The sequence below is a fragment of the Girardinichthys multiradiatus genome, chromosome 22 (assembly GCF_021462225.1).
Source record: "Girardinichthys multiradiatus isolate DD_20200921_A chromosome 22, DD_fGirMul_XY1, whole genome shotgun sequence".
Classification (NCBI taxonomy): Eukaryota; Metazoa; Chordata; class Actinopteri; order Cyprinodontiformes; family Goodeidae; genus Girardinichthys; species Girardinichthys multiradiatus.
Genome location: NC_061814.1, coordinates 36,205,080 through 36,223,288, shown reverse-complemented (window position 1 = coordinate 36,223,288; position 18,209 = coordinate 36,205,080). Strand labels below are relative to the sequence as shown.

The 18,209-nt window shown below is 39.2% G+C and overlaps 1 long non-coding RNA gene across 7 annotated transcripts in view; it reads right to left on the bottom strand.

The window, feature by feature from the left end:
• The window catches only part of LOC124859241, a 70,921-nt gene extending 54,956 nt beyond the window's left edge, over positions 1-15,965 (bottom strand). For all 7 annotated transcript variants that reach the window (XR_007036035.1, XR_007036038.1, XR_007036036.1 and 4 more), the window contains exons 1-2: positions 15,845-15,965; positions 13,985-14,143 (exon numbers count right to left, since the gene is read on the bottom strand). This is a non-coding gene — a long non-coding RNA (uncharacterized LOC124859241). The remainder of the gene's footprint in view (positions 1-13,984; positions 14,144-15,844) is intronic.
• Positions 15,966-18,209: the final 2,244 nt, after the last annotated feature.

Sequence of the window (18,209 nt, the reverse complement as noted above, 5' to 3'; positions counted from 1 at the left end):
TCCTCCTTGTAATTCAGCCCTCTTTATAGCCAATCTATTTTTTAATAAAGGTTCAGAGGAAAACATTAAAGTATTGATCTTTATTTATCGACCCCGGCCCAAAGCATAGTTAAAGCTGACACAGATCAATCAAAATAAATTTGAAATGATGATAGCACATATGAGGAGCCTGGCCGCCTGTTTCAGGGAGTAATTAGGGGGCTTGGCAGAGGGGAACCTAAGGCAATAAGAGTAACAGTAGCAGACACACAGAAGCACTCTCAGCAGCAGAACAAGTTGCAGAACTATTTAGCAGAGCACAGATTAGAAATTTGTTTTGCATTAAATGAGACAACTAAGAGGCAAGGTTAATGAAAGGGCACTTTGGGGCCGTGGTAATCCACTGAAACCCTCTCTTTACTGACTCTAATGCCCAGTCCATTCACACACACACACACACACACACACACACACACACACAGAGAGAGTGAGAGTGAGAGAGAGAGAGACAACGCCATGAGGCTGCCTCTGGAACATCCTCAGCTTAGCAAAAACAATGAGTATTAATTTTAAAAAGTGAGTGAGCAAAGGCTGGTTGATTACGGAGCGTGAGATAGGAAGTCCACCAGCTCCTATTGCATTAAATCATTTTAATCTGCCTGATGATGTCCACTCACTGAAGAGGTCAGAAAATGAGGAGGGCAGAAATAATCATTCTGGGTACACCCATGGAACCTTCTTTTTACAAAGATGCGTTCTGTCAACTTGTTTGAGTTTTATTAAGGCCCATTCATTCAAACACTGCAAGCACAGTAATTGTATGAATAAAAAAGCCATTAGAGAAACTTGAGCCCAAACTTATGGTGCTAACAACATGCTGTAGAATTTCAGATATTATCACTACATCAAGCAAAGCGGGGGCTTGCTGCTGTTTTACAAATGTGTTTTTAACATTGAAACATTTCATACATAAACAATCTTTTGGTCTTTGGTAACAACTCCATGTACCTGCACATACAAGCAATTCTTAAGGCAGTCTCTAACCTGTTCTGATCGTCAGCTCATTACATACCATTGCTTGGAGGCCATTGTCAATTTTCAGTGTGCAGATTAATCCTAAAGAGCTACTTATGGCAGTTAAATGGGACAACTTAAATGTAATGGGACACATGTTCCATTCTTATCTAGGCTCACATTTTCAGCTCTTATTCAACAGGGGTCATGCTTCAAGTATGGAACCTGGAAAAGCCTGGTGACAGGGAGAAAGAAAGAAAGAAAGAAAGAAAGAAAGAAAGAAAGAAAGAAAGAAAGAAAGAAAGAAAGAAAGAAAGAAAGAAAGAAAAAGAAGGGAAGGAGGGAGGGAGGCAAGGAAGGAAGAAAGGAGAGATGGATGAATGGAAAGATGGAAAAACGGATGGATGTATAATGGAGTGATGGATGAATGGATAGATATAAGATAAACAGAAAAATAGATGGATAGATGGATAGAATCAGCTACCACCAAAATATAACTAAGCATTTGTCTGTGCATAAAAACCTAATGGAAAAGATGAAACTGTGCAGAAGTGAAAAGACAGTAATTGATCAATGCATGCCCTGCTGTAACAACAGCAAAAAGCACTTCAATGGCAGCTTTTCAGAATATTCTTCTAAAATTGTATGCTTAAAAAACAGTGATTGATTTAGTCTTATTTAAATTACAAAAAACTGCTACTCTACCGAACTTTGCCACTGCACCTTAGCACATGCACTAATAGCTGCTATATAGGCATATTCATTTATCATGCTTTTGACCAAACCTGACCATTTTGTTTTAAACACTTAAAACAGTAAAATGTTAAGAAGTTTGCTCACAAACTGCTGACTTTGGAATCCTGTCTTGATTGTCAGGGACTACAAGTCCAACAGAAACCCAAACCTTTACTTAGTTCTGTACTTCCTTATAGTCATCACAACTTAAATTGCATGTTCTGCACTGAGCATATGCAGCCCCAACACCAGAACTCAATTAATCTTGCCACTTTAAGTTCCAATCCACTTTTGTCCAGAAAATTCCTCCATTTGCTTGCCAAAGATCCTCCATTGAGTGAACCATTTCAGCTCGGGTGAGATATTAATGAGTTTACAAGGACCTTCCCAGTCTAATTATGTCGAGCAACTGCTGCCTCTTACTGGGCCACGGCTCCCAGGGGAGAACACAAATCTACCAGGCAAGCAAAACTCGCCTACTTTTCACAAAACGCTCGACAAGCGAGGATGCAAATAACATTAAGCATTCTTCATAACCACCACTGGAACGTCACAATCAAGATTAATATCACCACCCACCAACGCCACCCCAAATTTAACCTGAAAAATACCCAACTTTGGCTTTAAGACAAGGGCTATTAGTGAAGCGAGGGTTGCTGAAGTTCAGGGAGGAAGCAAGCACTCTTGAGGGGAGACGGTCAATGAGAAGAGAGACAAGTGTTGTAAGCAGCATGAATGTGATTGGATGTGACCTTTGTGCAGGCTGAACTATTTAACATGTTCGTGAAAGTTTCTCCACCTTGCTGACATTTGAACAATGCCGATGTCACTGGAGTCTAAAAACACAGAAGGAGACAATCTTAAAATCAGCATAAATTAACATAAAAGAACAAGCTTCTCCTTCCTGATTTATAGTGACACAGGCCCATTAACCAAACATAGAATTATAGAATTATAGGCTCCAAGTAAAAGGAATGTCAATTATATATTTAAATGAGAATTTAAATATATGGGATTAATTGTTAATTTTCTATCTAAGTTACAACATCTTTGTTTTTTATATTCCATTAATTTTAAGTTCATGAAATATCTGTTTTTTTTTAAGATAAATAAATATAGAGAAGCCCATCACAAGTATGCATACCCTTGTTAAAATGCCAGATTTTCCTAATGTAAAACAAAAAGAAACATCACAAATATCAGTATATCCTGAACAACAACCTTATCTCTTAGGTAGAAAAATGTCAAAACTACGAACACTGCAAAAACCTGATTTTTTAAGTGATCACATCATTAACCTAATACTTTGTCAAAATAACCAATATTCAGCTCGTGTATTGAGTCTTCTATGGCAGACGTTTATCTGGATACTCCATCCAGACTTTGCAATATTTGCACACTGCCTAGCAAAAGTCTATCTCCACAGAAACCTAATTTTCATATAAAACAGAGTAACCATGCCATGATACTTTCACCACTGTGTTTCAGTGTGGTATTTTGGTGATGCAAATTGGGGTTTTGTGCCAAACAAAGAATTTGATCTCCTAAAGCCTGCTTCCATCAGACTATAACACACTCTCTCACAAGGTATATGGGGATTTCTGTCAGCCCTGATATTTTAGTTAAAATAATGGCATCTGTCTAACAACCCTGCTCTTTAGTCATCACATGGAGACCACAGGATACTGTTGTCAAATGGTGAACACAACCACTAACCAGAAATTCCTACGGTTTTTTTCATGTTGCTGTCAGCCTTTTTTGGTCTTTTCTGAGACATTTTCAGTTTGTTACAGTTGTTCCATTTGCTTATCTTCACTGTGGCATGCTATATAGATATATAATGTTGTAAAAATCTGAATGCTGAAACTGATTCAAATTTTGCTTTGAGAAAGTATAACTTTAAAGTGTTCACAGTGTAGAAACCAGAATATTAATGCTTTATTGCATTTTTTCCCTTAAATAGATTTGTTTTTTAGTTGAATTGCAAAGGATATAATATGTTGTTTTTTAATGCTGGAATAGCTGAAAGTTATAAATCATAGACTATTTTTTACCTGAAAAAGATAATTTTAGGATGGGTGTGTACACCTTCAAGAATCACTCTATTTCTAAAAATAAACCTAACATGTAAGTTTTACCTGTGAATTTAATGTTTTTTGTTCTGCATTGTACACTACTGCCATCCATAAACTAATAAACCTAATCTGAGATTCATATTACTGCTCTTGACACACTCCACACGAGAGCATCTCTCATCATTCTGACTCAGTACCGCTCTTATCCTCCTCCTGTTCTAGAAACTCAAATTTATGGAGACCTATATTTATTCCTGAAAACAATCTCAAGAAAATACATATATATGCTGTGTACATGTACCAGTGATAGTTGCCAATGATGTGACATCTATACATACAATGAAAATAAAAAAATATTCTGCAGGAAGACAATCTTTGTAGCAAAAGAAATTATGAAGAATGGTGGATAAATTCAGAAACATAAAGGTATTTTTGACTTTTCCCTGGAAATATTTTGAAATTAATACACATATATCTATATCTTTGCCCTCATAATTGTCAGAAAGATATTATAATTAAACTTTATTTAGCATTACAAATCAAAGTAAGCATACTTCTGGCACGTGCTGTATTTGAACTGAAATGAAAATGCTGCAGGCACAACTGCAGCAGCCATGCAGGGTCAAAATTAAAGTACTTGGTGTGTGAGTGAAGATGTAAACAAACTGTTTAAGTAATAAAAAGATACTTCTAACCTCTGCTGTGTTTTCAAAGGCTATTCTTTTTCTTGCAACTCAAGCTAACAAGAATTAGCATTTACAGTGCCTTGCAAAAGTTTTTCCCTTAAACGTTTTCACATTTTGTCATGTCACAGCCACAAACTTCAATATATTGCATTGGGATATTTTGTGAAAGACTAATACAAAGTAATGCATCTTTAAGCAGAAGGAAAACAAATGCTTTTCAATTTTGTTTTTAAAAATCAAAAAATGATATAATACATTTGGAAGACACCGAAAATCAGTTCCAGTCCAGCTGAAGGTGGGAGCTTAAAGTTTGCACAGAGGCATTAAGTGATACATGTTTTTCAGAATGTGTCCATTTTCCTAAAAGTCAACTATCATTGAAATGCAGCTCAGAGGACCAAATGACATCACCCCCATATACGTTATGCAAATATCCGGCAGGATCCATTACACAGCAGGAGAGATAAGTGCGTCCAGAACAGAGCAAGGCCCACTCACACTCACAGCTCACCTCTTGTACGATATATTTTCACTCTCTCTTACACATTCACATACACACACAGACATACACACACAGTACGCATAAGTTTGTTCACTCACATCTATATACACACATTTATCTCTCTTGCTGTAATACAGAAATAAGACACTTGACATAGCGGTGACTGCAGTGGCACTGTGCGTGCTGGAGGTGATGGAGTATAATGGCTTTTAAATCTGTATTCCCACAGAGACACATACAGAGCAAAAGAGACAGAGGTTAGCATTAAGCCACCTCTGACTTCATCTGCACTTATAGGTTGCATTAACATCCAGCCCAAGCTAAACAATGGATTGGTGTTTTAACACCACTGATTTTTCCCTTTTTCCAGACTGTGAGGAAGAATATGAATTGCCATTTGGCCCGTATCCAGCCAGATGTCCAGAAATACTCATCTGGTCAGTTATACCCTGTCCTGGAACAATCTAACATTCAGTACTGACTGTTGCAACAGTGAAGCTGCAAGGACTAGAGGTACTGAAAGAACCATCTGAAGCAACTTTCAGTGTACCAGAGAGGTGAAGCAGAGAGGCAAGGTGGAGTGAGGATGAAAGTCAGGTGTTGTCTATCACAAAAGAACACCTGCAAGACTGAAAGGGAACGTTTACAAAACAGTCTTATTGTGGATTGGAGACAGTGACTAACAAGTATACAGGAGAGGCTAAAATTGTTCAGATTTTAATTGGGACAGGAATTGAAACAAATATATTAAAGGGACAGCTCAGGTTAAGCAGTTTAGAAAGAAAGTTAAAGTAATTTTGACATATGCAAAAGAAGAACAGTGAACATATTTGACAAAGGATGTTGACAAGGTAGCTGCCAGAAAGACCATGGAGGACAATGGTGTAGCAGAGGAAGATTCCAGAAATAAGGTGAGACAGAGGCAGGTTATCCACTGTGGTGCCCCTAAAGGGGGAAGCTCTGCTTCATCTCTGCAGATGCAATTAATTCACAATGCTGCTCAAAGGGAACATGATGCAAGTTCACAAATAGAAAGATGTGACTCGTATGTGCAAATATAACAGTCTTTAGTATGGTCTAAAATTTATTCTTATCATCTTTCTAACTTTTGTTATATTCCAGTTTTCTGCCTCTACATTTCTTCCTTAGAGGTGGTTAGGACCCGCAGATTTGGACCCCAGTAACTTAAAAGCAAAGAAAATTCACCTTGGAAATCGTTTTTGGAGTCTTTGCCCGCTGGTGTACTTGGGGTTCTCGATGTCCGGGGCTGGGTGCTTTGGTGTGTGCTGGCTCGCTCCCGGTGGCTGCTTGCCGGGGCCTGGCCCCCTGGGTTCTGTCGGGCCTCTGCTCGGGCGTGGACGGCTGCCGGAGGGCCTGTGGGCTTGTCGCTGCGACTCCCTGGGGCTTCTGTCCTGTTGCTGCTGGGTGGTTCCCCTGGGACTCTCCACTGCTCATCTCTGGGGGGGTTGCGGTAGTCCCGGCAGTGGTTCTCCTGGGGTTCCTGTGCTTTGGGGGGCCTTTGGATGTCTGTGGCTCGGATCTCCTCAGTGTCCATCTGGGGACCATGGGGCAGGTCTGTGGATCCTCACACTCGCTATTGCATATTTTTGTGGAGAAATCTTGTATACAAAAGCGCGTCCACACTCATACTCAAAGGTGTTAAGCTTCAGGTGTTGACAGATACACAGATCTTCTATATTGGGTTGCACCTCTCACTTATTACATTTTACATTCAGAATTACTGTGTACTATTTTGTTAAAAAAAAACAAAAAAAAAACAGCTGCAGGAGTATAAGCAAGCAGTGTGTAATCTTGTATTCTCTTCATCCTTCTTTCTCTCCTCCACTCTTTCCTCCTTTTGTCCCCTTTTTCCCTTTTTTCCCATCTATCTCCTTTTTGAGCTTCTTTTTTCCTTTTCATTTCAGTCTCCGTGTCCGTAACAATTGAAATATTCCCAAAGAAGTTTATAATAAAGTTTCTTTTATAAATATCAAGCAGAGCTTTAAAGCATTAGCTGTGATGCTCCGCTTGTGAAAGTAAATCTGTTGGGCAATTTCTTGGCACTCAGACAACAATTATGAGCGCTACTCTGCTGGACAGGACACGGTAAAAAAAAAAAAAAAAACGAGTCTGCAGGGGCTGAATGCCTGACAGCACATGTTTAAAGATTCTTCTAGACTAAGCAAAGAGTTTTATTAAGTTAGTGATCTTATTGTATTAATTTAGAAATCAGGAAAGCATTCAAATGATACATACTTAGATTAAATATATATCTTGATGGTATCAAACTTAAAATGTGAATGGTTTTGTGTTTAATGAAAGAATTACATACTTGAAATTAATGGGAGGACAAAAAATGTAGAAACAACATTGGTACGCATTCATTCATTCCTGACTTTACATGTGATGAAGTATGAATGGACACCATGTGTCTGATCTCTCTGGTTTTTGTTTAGACTGAATGTTTCGTAAAATGCTCAGCATAATTCTCCCTTAGTGGGTGTGATTATACACAACCTAAAAACTATTTAATAGAGTAGAAATTTACAATCATGGTATATTAAAGATGTCACTGAGGCACATTTGATCAATTACAAAATTGTGTATATTCATACAGCACTATTCCCACCAATTGGTACAGGTCCTTCTCAAAATATTAGCATATTGTGATAAAGTTCATTATTTTCCATAATGTCATGATGAAAATTTAACATTCATATATTTTAGATTCATTGCACACTAACTGAAATATTTCAGGTCTTTTATTGTCTTAATACGGATGATTTTGGCATAGAGCTTATGAAAACCCAAAATTCCTATCTCACAAAATTAGCATATCATTAAAAGGGTCTCTAAACGAGCTATGAACCTAATCATCTGAATCAACGAGTTAACTCTAAACACCTGCAAAAGATTCCTGAGGCCTTTAAAACTCCCAGCCTGGTTCATCACTCAAAACCCCAATCATGGGTAAGACTGCCAACCTGACTGCTGTCGAGAAGGCCACTATTGAAACCCTCAAGCTAGAGGGTAAGACACAGAAAGAAATTTCTGAACGAATAGGCTGTTCCCAGAGTGCTGTATCAAGGCACCTCAGTGGGAAGTCTGTGGGAAGGAAAAAGTGTGGCAGAAAACGCTGCACAACGAGAAGAGGTGACCGGACCCTGAGGAAGATTGTGGAGAAGGGCCGATTCCAGACCTTGGGGGACCTGCGGAAGCAGTGGACTGAGTCTGGAGTAGAAACATCCAGAGCCACCGTGCACAGGCGTGTGCAGGAAATGGGCTACAGGTGCCGCATTCCCCAGGTCAAGCCACTTTTGAACCAGAAACAGCGGCAGAAGTGCCTGACCTGGGCTACAGAGAAGCAGCACTGGACTGTTGCTCAGTGGTCCAAAGTAATTTTTTCGGATGAAAGCAAATTCTGCATGTCATTCGGAAATCAAGGTGCCAGAGTCTGGAGGAAGACTGGGGAGAAGGAAATGCCAAAATGCCAGAAGTCCAGTGTCAAGTACCCACAGTCAGTGATGGTCTGGGGTGCCGTGTCAGCTGCTGGTGTTGGTCCACTGTGTTTTATCAAGGGCAGGGTCAATGTAGCTAGATATCAGGAGATTTTGGAGCACTTCATGCTTCCATCTGCTGAAAAGCTTTATGGAGATGAAGATTTCATTTTTCAGCACGACCTGGCACCTGCTCACAGTGCCAAAACCACTGGTAAATGGTTTACTGACCATGGTATCACTGTGCTCAATTGGCCTGCCAACTCTCCTGACCTGAACCCCATAGAGAATCTGTGGGATATTGTGAAGAGAATGTTGAGAGACTCAAGACCCAACACTCTGGATGAGCTAAAGGCCGCTATCGAAGCATCCTGGGCCTCCTTAAGACCTCAGCAGTGCCACAGGCTGATTGCCTCCATGCCACGCCGCATTGAAGCAGTCATTTCTGCCAGAGGATTTCCGACCAAGTATTGAGTGCATAACTGTACATGATTATTTGAAGGTTGACGTTTTTTGTATTAAAAACACTTTTCTTTTATTGGTCGGATGAAATATGTTAATTTTGTGAGATAGGAATTTTGGGTTTTCATGAGCTGTATGCCAAAATCATCCGTATTAAGACAATAAAAGACCTGAAATATTTCAGTTAGTGTGCAATGAATCTAAAATATATGAATGTTAAATTTTTATCATGACATTATGGAAAATAATGAACTTTATCACAATATGCTAATATTTTGAGAAGGACCTGTATATCTGGTAAAGACTTGAAAAAGTCTGAATATGATTACAAACCGTAGTGCTGGTAAATATGGCACTAGTGACTTTAAGTAACATAATTATATCTTAATATGAATTTTTTTCCCTACTAAAAATGCCCAAATTAAAGGCTGGGTTTTTCTACAAAGTTCAGTGTTGCATCATGGCACTGCAATAAAATATTAATTTATTTTAAAGTTTTTTTTTCCCCTAACCCTTACAGGTATGCCAATAATTGTAGTGGCTGCAGTATATCAGAAGATTAGGGTTTAGACAACAGTTCATCTGAGGTATCACAGAATAATGGACCAACACTGAAATTTAAAAAGCATGGCGAAACCTTCCTCGTCCAACCCCTCACACTCATCTTTTGAGATATAAACAAAGAAAAAGGGATGAGAGAAGGGTCAGCAATGGCCACTTTGTTTTTTTCTCCCTCACCATTCAGTAATAGATGTTTTTAAAGTTTAAGTGCTGCCAGAGGGCTGCGAGCCCTGCTGTTCATTAAGCCAGCCTCTGCCACGCAGCGGCATTTACATCAGCAGTGTTCTAAATGCCGGCTCTGTCTGAGCAATTACATCTGCTTTACAGGGCTGGATTACAGTCAGGAAGAGGAGAAGAAGTGGAAGAAAGGAGAGAGGAAGAGAAGAGGTGCCAATTTAAAAAAATATTAAGTATACAGAAACAGAGCTACAAGAAACACACTACCTCTGGAAAAGCCTATTACATTCAGTTGCTTCTGTAGCTATGGCAAGAGGGGGAGGGAAAATGGCCCTCGGCGACATATGTATTCCATCATGGATGTCACAACAACACGTTTCATCTGCTAAATACGCACTAACAGACAACAAAACCAGCAGAATGCTAAGAGCAAAACAAATTTGTTTACAGACAAATTGACGTCTCACAAAGACATGCAGCGGTAGACAGTTGATAACAGCGACAGATAATACTTGGGCTGCTAAGAACCCGTCTTTCACTCGTAATCCCTTTGGCAACTATTGATAAGGTAGGAAATGGAATGTTGAGATCTTTCATTATACAAGCAGGCACTGTTTCTTTTTGCTTTATGTACAGAATGGTTCATGTTTTATGTATTAATTTTGAGGTGGTCTTTTTTTCTGAGTATATTCACAGTCTTCCATGATTGTGGTTCCAAAAAATTGCAGCGGAGTTCAATGTAGTGAGGAGTTCAGACAAAATAGCTATGCTACTTAGCAGATGCAACAAACTTTAAAAAGGAAACTTGATCATTTTGTTATGAAGGGGAGCTTTGTATTGGTGGCAAATGTGTTGGTTTCAGTTTGTAGCAATTCAGACCTGGTTCAAAAATCCATCCTTGATAATCTGATTGGATCTGTACAGGTGTGAATACTTTATTAATGGCTTGAAGAGTCTCTCATTAAACTTGACTCAGATCACCTTCAGAGATGATCTGGAAGATTTTTATCTGCAGTAGGTTAGTAATATGACAACAAACCATCAAGGTACATGGGTCTTAACTGTCCATAAACAAGAAATTGTAAACTTGTGCGCATTAACTGGGCTCAAAGAAAAAGTTTTAACACTTTTATAAAACCACTTATAACAATGAAACAACTTAATAGAAGTAAAGAATCTAAATAAAGAAACAAAAAAAACCAAATATATTGGAGAACAACTAGGCAAATCTAAGTAGAAAACTGTGCACTGACCAGCACTGTAGTTTACCCACCTGCTCAACCGTAAGGCATTTGTTTAGGAATAAGAGCAGAGTGATGAGATCCTAAAATGTTTTTTGGCTAACTTGTAATGGTTCTCCTCCTAAAGAATCGTGAACGAAACTAAAAGAAAGAAAGTTCAAGTTTTTTTACCCATTTTTCTGTTAAAGGCCACACTTGATCTGTTTCTGTGTTTACACACACACACACACACACACACACACACACACACACACACACACACACACACCACACACACACAGAGTGAAACCAGAGGGAAGGAGAGGCGAGAAAGAGAGACAGTCGCTATGAGACAATATGCTGGACAGGTGAGAGAATGAGGGACCACAAGCCATGCAGTATGATTTGGATGCATTTCAGTTAAATAAATCAAAGGCAGAGGGTTGAGTATCTAGAGGTAAACTTTTTTGTTGAGCTGGTTCTACAAATAACCTTTTTAGAAGTTTTAGAAGTTTTGTACTCGTTGCATTCTATTCCGTGCAAATGGTAAAGTCTATGGATATTAAACATTCTATGTAATGTATGTTTTTTTTACACCAGGAACTGATTTTAAAACCTAATTTACATTATTTTGAGTAATAAATTAATTTCAGCAAAACAATTAATTCTGAGGAGCCATCAGGAGAACAGACTCATAAGATCTTGCTTTCTGAAAACAGTCAGAATTCCCCCCAGTTGCAATAGCGTCAAATGAAAAAATGTCCTTGAATCAGTATGAATTGGCTAATCTAGTAGGGTTATCGTATTGTACAGTATATCCTGAGCTGCTATAGAAATGAGTTCCAGAGCAAAAAATAAATCTCAAAAAGCCACCCTTGTATTTCTGTGTAGATAACCAATGAGCTTCCAATGAAAACGCCAATGCCATAACCTGATGTGCAAACACTCCATTCTCTCTTTTGTTTATAATGCATTTCTGCAGTACACTGGAGCACCACATAAAGGCCTGGCATAGTTATTGCATTTTTGGTGTCCCTTTCAATGTTTTCATGTAAGTAAAGTGGGGTAGACAATGTAAAAATGTTGTACTGTGAAGGATTAGAATGTATTGACAATAGGCCCAATCAGAGAGATAGTGGGATCTTCTGTAGGGCACCTTCTATGGACTGCTGTTCTATGTTCTTGCTCAGCCAAATCAGTCCTCCTTTTCCTTTATGTCCCAGATATAAAAGGGTTGCTGATTTTTGAGGGCTTAGAACCACAGTGAGACCCTGAAGGCTGGACAGCTGGAGAACCCTTGATGAGGCTCTGTAGGCATGGACGAGAATAAGGTCACCTGGACCCCCTCGTCACAGGACTCTTGAGCAGGAACGCGAGGTGGTTTGTCCTCAAACCCCTCGTTGCAGGACTCTTGAGCAGAAACAAAAGGTAGGTCGTTCTCTACTCCCTCCAAGGACTCCGTGGAGGCATGAGTGGGGACTTTGGCTGGACCCTCAGTTGCGTGGACCAAAGTGTTGGCTAGACCCTCAATGAGTTGAGCCAAGGTGCTGGCCAGACCCTCGATGACTACAGCTGAGGTGTCAGGTGGACCCTCAGAGGCAGGAACCGAGGCGTTGCGCTAACCCTAAGTTCCGTGGGCTGAGAACATAGGAACAGGCCCATCAGCAGCGCCCTGGGGACATGAAGCGGGCTCAGCTGCAGAGCTCTGGAGACTTATAGTGGGCTCAGCTGCAGCGCTCTGGAGACATGGTGAGGAAGATGATGGCCAACAGTAACATCTCATTACTGCTGCCTCATAGTTATGCTCCATCTCGTTCAACTTCACATAGAAAAAGATGGAGATGAACAGGCTCTCTAAACAGCTTTATCCTGTAAACAAACGTCCTGAATTGCTCCTCTAATTTGTCCGTAGGAGCCAAGGTTCTAGGAGGCAGGATAGATAGCGTAGCTGCAGAAAACGAGGATGTGGGCTTCGCTGCGACAGGGAGCTCAACTGCACTGTCACAGGCTCAGCTATTCTCTGCAGACATGGTGCAGGCTCCGGTGCTTGGAGGAGGAGCTGAGGTATTGGCCAGATCCCCCGGAAACAGAGTGGAGACCGGACCCTTGGGGACAGGAACAAATGTGGCTTTATGGGGTTGGTGTCTGTGGCACACAGCGGGGGGAGCAGCAGGAGATGCTAACACAGGTGGTGTAGAAAGCTGGAGCTGAGGCTGAAGGTAGGAGCAGCCCCCTTGGCATCCTCAGCGCTGTGGTACCTCCCATTCCATCTTCTCTAGCAGCAGTAGAGAAGGCAACCCCTTCAAATCATCAGGCGAGTTCCTTAGTGTCTCCTCCATCTCCTGCAGGATCCAGTGGTCGAACACATCCTTCTTCTGGTTGTCTGCTGGGTCCATATTTGACTTGACGTGCAAACAGGATACTCCAGCAAGAAATAAACAGCACATAAGCTTAAAAATAGAGCATGGCACAGGTGAAAACAAGGAGACTGATAGGCATGGAGCAAGTAGACCAAATGAAGCCTTTTAGGGGCTGACTGCAGCGGTGAGTAGTAACTAAAACAGAAATGAACTGAACAGAGATGCAAAGAAACTATGTAATCAAATGAGATCTTACAAATGTAACACAACATAAACTTGAAATACAACCTGAGAGCAAAGTATCAAAAGTCAAATTCCTTGTCTGTCTGTACAAACTTGGCAAAAAAGTCGATTCTGATTCTGATGAACAATATACAAGAATGAGAAATAATACACTAAATGTATGGAAAGAACTAATAAAGCACCACCTAGAAAATAAAAACAATCATGAGCAAGATCTGAAACAAAACTCAAAAAGCTACAAATCATGACACCTAACAATCAGACTTAACAACTTGGAAGCACAATAAAAAATGGAAAAAAAATGACTAACATTTTCAAGAGATGAAAATCTGAAAAGTGTGGTGTGCATTTGCCCCCTGAGTAAATACTGCTTCAGATATAGCTGCAGGTATTTTGGGGTATTTCTCTAAATATGCTTAAATTTAAGTTGGGAACATTTTAACATCTAAATATGCTTTGATCTGTTCTAATACCTTTGTAGCTCTGGATGTATCTGGAGCTGTTGTCCTGCTGTAAGGTGAACCTTCACCCTAGTCTCAAGTTTTTCGCTGCCTCTTTCAAGTTTACTTCCAAGCTTCATCTGTATTCTGCTCCTTCCATCTGCCCATTAGCTCTGACCAGGTTCCCTGTACCTAGTGAAGAAAAGGATGCTCACAGCATGATGCTGCCACCACCATATGCCAATTTAGGAATGGTATGTATAATGAACTGTTTTCCCTTTCAGTACAGTTCAAGGTGTTCATATGTCTAAGCTTTAGGAGTATCAGAGTAAAAGGAAATACAAAGGAGAAGCAGATTTTTTTATTTTAGAAAACTATGTCTCATTTTCTTTCCACTTCACCATTATGCACTCCTAATAAAATATGTTAAAGTTTGGGGTTTTAATGTAAGAAAAAGTAAAAAAAAAATTAAGAGATCCTGTAAATCACGTTACTAACATTATTAGTAATTGATGTCATGTTTATTTGTCTATAAAAAGGAATAACTGTACTCTATTCAGAAGAATTGATGTCTCATATAGGACAGTATAACTGAAAACTGATGCAATGTAACTGATAGGTGGTCTGTTTTTTAGTTGAAAATGGTAGCTTTAGGGACCATGCAGCAAAACATTGTGGCACTATAGAAATTTACTGCACTACAAAACTCATTTGTCCGTGGTGCTTCGACTTGGCTGTGAGCCTGAACACATTTGAAAACCCATTTGGAAACGGTTTCCGAACTAAAATAGTACAATGCTTAGGAAAAAAATCCTATTTAGCCGGAGTTTGTTTTTGCGAGCCTAGCGTCATGCTAAAAAGCCTATTTTCACCAAGAACGGCCACCCTATCAGAAACTCTGCAGGGGAGCCACATTAGAGGTAATGTCATCCACAGTTTAGCCCCGCGCTCCTCATTCCCCCATCTCTCCCCTAATGAACTCCCACTGAATTACCACTTCTACAGCACCCTGCCTTTTTATGATTCTATTTGTTTATCTGTCTCTAATTTCCTCCCTCGTCTTCCTCTGCCACCCGGGCACGCACCGGCTCTTTAATTTTATTGGCCATCGTTAGAGAGCGGCGAGTCGAGCCGTTCGGCTCGTCAGATAAACCAGCCGCTCGAACCCACCTCCACCTCGTTTGGTGAGTTTAGCATTAGCAGATTAGGCTGCTCATCAGTCACAGAAAGAGAAACCCCCACCGTGACAGCCGCAGCCAAATCGCACAAACATCTCTGGAAGGCACTGTGCCATAATTGAAAGCACAATAATTTCCCCACCATTAATACATCTCTCATATCTCAGCTTACGCTTTAAATGTCCACATTATATGTTGCACTTTTCTGTTAATGTCTTCGGTCCTCAGCAGTAACTTTTACAGGAAATGGAAATAGGGGAATACGTGAATTGAATAAAATATCAAGCCACCATATTACTAAAAGTAAGATACATATGGTAGCTTTTTTATCTAAAGCTGCTCTCACAATTAAAAACAAATATGAATTTAAAAAAGAAAAAAATATGTAAAAATGCCATAAGCGAATACATGTGACTAAATGAACATAGTGTTAAGCTCTTAAACAAACAATTTTTCTTTTAATAATAGTAATTTTAGTAATTCTTTTTTGTTGTTTCCCCGGTGATTTTTTTTTTTACCAATCAAGTTAATATAAGCCAAATATAAGCCAAAAAAGATCAAAGCTCTCTCCCCATTCAGCTAAACTATTTTTCTCATGAAAATTGCCAGAACAGAAAATCTAACACATAAAGCGATCATGGATCCGACTGTGAAGCGAGCTCCTCTGCTGTATCTGCACCGTTTTTTCCTGTCTTCTGGTCCGTGGCCAACTTACCTATTGTGTGAAGTTATCTACAGCCTCCATGCTTCAATGTGATCAGAAACACACACTGCAGAGAAAACTGAAATCTCATACTTGCCTTGATCCTAAATGTTGCTATGGTTTTGCAGCCTAGCAACCTGCATTTGTATGTCTGCGTGAATGTAAATCATTTGAATGCACAGTCACCGGTAATTCTTTACCTTCAAGACCCTGCAAACATTTAGGAATAAGTGCCGGAAGTACTGACCAAAAAATTGACATATTAACTCTGGTAAGAGTGTCGGTGTGTTTGTATGGATGCATTGTGACCACTTGTGCAGATGGTAAAATAAATATAAAATTTAGGTCCCAGGTATTAGAGATGGAAAAGAAGATAAATGGCAACTTACATTCATGCATTTTCTTATCCAGTCTTTACCAAGAACAACATTAACGTTTTCCTGATTATGGATTCTTTAAAATATAACTTAAGATTTGTCTTATTATTACAATATTGGGCTTTCCTACACAGTTAAAATATTATTATGCAATAGTGCACAGGTAAGATGAAAAATGTCCAGCAACATGAGCTGAATTTTGGTCTTATCCAACCAGAGCACCTTAATGCAAGTTTGGTTTGTCCTCTACATGGGTGGTGTCAAACTTTAAACGTGACCTTTTACGGCTTTCTTTCAGCATTGGTTTTCTTTTTGTCACTCTTCCATAAAGGCCAATGTTATGAAGTTCATAACTAAAAGTTTTGAGTTGGCCTTTCCAATCAAATATTGTACACATGAAGGACAAAGGAAATAGAGCACAGATATACATCTCTGAAGATAAAAGTAGCGACTTGTGTGTGTGTGTGTGAGAGAGAAAGAGAGAGAGAGATAGAGTACAAACTCAGTATCGACTAGAGCAGTAAATACATGCAATTTATTATGCGCTTGTTAAGTACATAGTGTGAGAAAGAATAAACTGTACTGAGAGGTAAAATATCCAACCAACTATATTTTACAACACAGGATAAGTGCAGTAAATGTAAGTCATTTAACACTTAAAGTCATACATCTCCAACACCAATGTAAAATAGCAGCAAAAAACCCAACACAAGGTCTGAGGTGTTCAGCAAGCCAGCTGTGTCCAAATCTCCAGAATTGAAGTGAGGAAAATTCAGTTTATCTTAAAACTAAGAGGCTTAATCGATCTGATTCTTTTCTTTTTTGGAACTTAAAAATGCATCTAAATAAATTGAAATATTATTAAAATGTTAAATTATTTCAGCAATTCAATTAAAAAAGTCAAAGTCATATTTTTAACTCACTTTTTCTTTCCACTCACATTCCCATTAATATGCTTGGATACAACATTTTGTGGACAGCCAGCTTCCACCCTCCTTGTAAAATGCATCAGTGACGGTCAAGTCAGAAGTCCTTCCTGTGATTGTACATTTCATAACATAACTTCTTTGTATTAAAAATACTTTTTAATTGGTCTTTTAAAATATTAAAATTTTCTGAGAAACTGAATTTTGGGTTTTTATCAGCTGTAATGTATGATCATCAAAATAAACAGAGACCAAGACTAAAAATATATCACACGGAGGGTGATGAATCTATATCAGTTTAACTTTTGAAACTGAAATAAATTCACTTTTGAATGATACTCAGTTGGTATTAGATGCACTTGTACATAAAGTTTGCTAACAGCTGGATGTCTTGTTTATTCCCCCTTCGTGTAATCCAGGTTTTCAATACAAATTATGTCTCTACATTTATGTGTTTGGTTGCATGTCTTATTTTATTTTATTTATTTATTTATTTTTGCTGTTTGTGGCTGTGTTGTTATGTGCGTGGCACATGTGTGCATGGCCATGCTCAAAGAGGCGCACCGCCCTGCGGATGTCACTCAGAATGCATTATAACCATTAATGAAAAAGTTAATGGGGCATTTTCTTACATATCAATTTACATCTGACTATTTGGGCGCACAAATGATGTCTGGGCGGTCGTGACCAACGCCACTCGGCATCAAAACAGAGGTCTAATGTGTTTTTGTGGACATCCAATGTTGTGAATAATGATGCGTCCACTGAATGCAAATCAGATGCTACTTGATAGGCTCTGATCAACAGTGCCTGCATGAAAACTTTTACCCACAGACACAATAAAAAAGAGAGAAAATGGAAAGATCTGCCATCAGGAAGACAAAACATTTCCTTGGTGCATTACACCTTTCAGATATGATGTAAAGCTATATTTACTATCTTGCATAAACCCAGCACATACATATGCAAAACAAGCCGATAAGTGTGTGTGAATCCATATCATAGGCCAGTGGTAGTACGCTACTAAAATACAAACAAGGAGACACACAAGCCCCGAATCTTTGGAGAAATTAT